We start from the raw sequence: 3,477 nt of genomic DNA on the forward strand, positions 1-3,477 counted from the left end.
CAGTCTGGAGCAGGCCATTTTTGATGACCACCAGGGAGCCGGTCACAGGTGTGCACAGTTGATTAGTTTGTGCATGAGTTTGTGGCAATTGTGATTGCACCTGCAAAGAGGTTAGCAAGGTACAGGCATCACTGTATGGAGGAGGTGGAGCAGTGGCAGTATTTGTTTTTAAATTCTGGACAAAATCAGCTTTGGGCATAAGTGGTCTTGTCACTGGAGCATCAGGAGTTGTTGCTGGCATAGGAGGAAGCACAGCTGTGGGCGTCTGCTTTGAAGATTGGGTTTGTGGAACATTTTTAATTTCAGGCAAAAAACACTGACAGTTAGTTAGGAAAGTCTCTGCTTCCTCAACTTGTTTGGTAACTTTTCCTTTTTGCCATTTTCCTGTATTTTGAAGCTTCATTTTATACTTCTCTATACTCATCATGGCTTGTTTTAAATACCGACCAAACTCACTGGTTTTAGGTGCCTCACAGTCACAACTGCCGAACATGCCTCTGTGTTGCATGTCTGCTACCCATTTTCTGAATCTAGTTAACTCCCTTTTTTCATTCCCTTTTAATAATTTCCTTTTCCAGTTCAAACCAGTGTCATACAAGACTGATCCTAAAGTACCGTATTTACAATCCTTCCATTGTTCCAGTATGTTTTGTGACATGATGGAAAAAAAAAATATACACACATATTTACAAGTTCAGTGAATGGCACAGCACCCTAGTGGCAGATCCGACAGAGAAGCTTCTACACAGAAATTCTGTGCACTCCACCATTGAGGGTAAACCAAACCAACCACTCGTTTTAATTCACCAAACAAGAAATACCTTAACTATTATATCCCAAACTGCTAGTCCAATGCCCCAGACACAGAACTACTTGTGAATTGTGGTTTCAATGTAGGAATTTTCAAACTCAAGAGTTTGATACACTACATGTCCACTGAAAAGTTCTACAAGTAGGAAGCCAACCCACACATATGGAAAATAACAAAGTTATCCCTGTGTCCTTATTGTTTTACATCATAATATCAATTGTCAGGTTTCACCCGGGGAAGGGAATTCTCCTTTTTATTAAAACTGTGGCATACCAAATGCACACTCTGAGCGTCTCTTCGTCAGACAGCCCCCGTCGGAAGCTGCTGATGTTCACTATAAGAGCGTCTCTCGGCTGCAATTTCTCGTCAGCAAATTACAGCATGCTCCTTATATGAACGTCTCTTCGTCAGTAACCTACTGCATATTCTTAAAACGAATATACTGGCAGTAGATTAGTGATGCTCCACAATACTATTTACACTTAACAATTTAGAAGACAACCTTAGAAGGTCATTCACCAGGAATGTTAAGTCTTTTATGAGGCCGAAACACAAAGGACTAGGACACTTATTGACTTTCCCTCACGTGAGAAATATGTGCTTGTGAACTCTACATGTAACCAGATTCAATGCAGTAAAACATTAATAAAAGTCAAATAGTGAATTACAGTTAGCAGAATAATGAATTAAATTTGACAGATCAGATGCCGTCTTCAAGCAGACACTTCGAAATTTAGATTAGCCAATATGCAGAAATTTTCTATGGAATATAAAAGGTTTTCTGCTTACCTTTTGTTTGATGTGGCCACAAAAGTGTCTGGCTGGAGACTTCTCCAATCCTCTCCGATGGTTCTTCAACCAGAACGTCTGCCGGAGCCAATGTTCAGATTCGGGTCACGGCACCAATTTTTAACTACAGCCAGTTCTTTTATCTGAAGGCCCCGAGAAGTAACACTCAGCAAACAGGAATCAGCTTTACGTAGATTTATTTTCTTCTGGTTAAATGCAGAGTTATTACAGCACTGGGCTCTAAGAGATGACAAGTCTCCAAGAGGTTCGATAATCAAAAATCATTCACATTTATCTTCTCGGGCTGGGACTGCCCTGTACATGGGTGGTACGTTACACGTAAATATTCTAGAATGTTCATATAGGCAGTATGTGTGTGTGTGTGTTGTTATCTTCTATTTTCAGGCGTTTCTCTCTAACTGAAAGTGGACATGCAGTTAGCTGTGTCACTTACTTCCCTGATTGTGTTGTAAAAAACCCCTTACTCATGCTTCAGACATGAGTGACCAGTTCAAGCCCGTCAGACTTCACGTCTGTTAAGTAGCATAAATTAACAGTATCTTATCTATAGTTTCCAGAACGACACTTATCTATGCAATCTATTCTTGCACAATTTTCCAAGAAGATGAAAAATACTACAAGTTGACTCGAGGCTGAATATTATAACTATAATGCATGCATAAGAGCCAGGTTAATACTGATACATGGTGCTGTTAATGAAACACAGACAGTCATACTAAAGTCTATCATTGTAAAAGCAAAATAATACTAACCGTAAATAAAACAACTGTAACTCCTGAAATCCAATCCTAACAAGGAAGAAGAAGAAGCTTTATTTTATTGTCATTGTGACACGTACAACAAAATTGTGGAGTTGAGGGGCCTCAGGCTGCTGCATTCATACGCGCCGCCATCATGAGCAACTTGGGGGGTTCAGTATCTTGCCCAAGGACACATTGACAGGTGGACTGCAGGCACTGAGATTTGAACCTTCAACGGTCCAGTTGTGAGGTGACTGCTCTACCCACCACACCACTGTTGCCCCCCATAAAGAGGCAGCATTTATGTTTGCAGTCGGCACTGCTCTGCAGAGGACTAACATGAAACGCTGTCGCCTCAAAAACGGAACTGTCCCAGGCTGGTTTTCATGGAAAAACCTTGATGACCTGTAGCAGCTAGCTCTGACTGCAACCTGTCCCTGGATTACATTTGATACTTTATACACTACAACACAAGACAGAAAAGCATCTACAGCAGTTGAGCTAACACTAACACTTGCTAGTATAAGCACTGTATGTTTTATTTACCCCAGTAGTTGTGCAAAAACTCCTCATAGAAGAATTTCTATCCCTTGTAGGGCTGAACGATAAATCATTTTGTAAGCATGATTTTAGATCCCTGTGAGATCTCAGTCTCACATGACAATTCTGCCATGTTTGCATTAGCAGTGAGATCCTTTGTATCAAACTAAGCATGCCCTTTTCCTTGCTAAGCTGCGTTAACCAGTAAGTAAAAACTGCAAAGTAATTTATTTCTGCCTCAAATGCTATTTGGCACTAGGTGTTTAGGGCACGCAGGACAACGTTTGAAAAATAGTTGCAGGATGACACCAAAATATCTTTCACAATGCTAAACATGTTGGATTTGTTTTTGAATCTCTGCCCTCTCTTCGTGCAAGCAGTTTGTGTAACCCAGTCCTGTTCTTTGTTGAAGAGGCGTAGGGAGGAAAAGGGAGCGCTTGGTTTGATCCAAGGCCTCCCCCTGCTAATGCAAACATGGCAGAATCATTGTCAGATGAGACGGAGACTGTACAGGGATCTAAATCATGCTCACAAAACAATTTATCATGCAGCCCTAATCCCTTGTGTCATTTATTT

This window comes from Monopterus albus, unplaced genomic scaffold (genome assembly GCF_001952655.1).
Source record: "Monopterus albus unplaced genomic scaffold, M_albus_1.0 scaffold17.1, whole genome shotgun sequence".
NCBI lineage: Eukaryota > Metazoa > Chordata > Actinopteri > Synbranchiformes > Synbranchidae > Monopterus > Monopterus albus.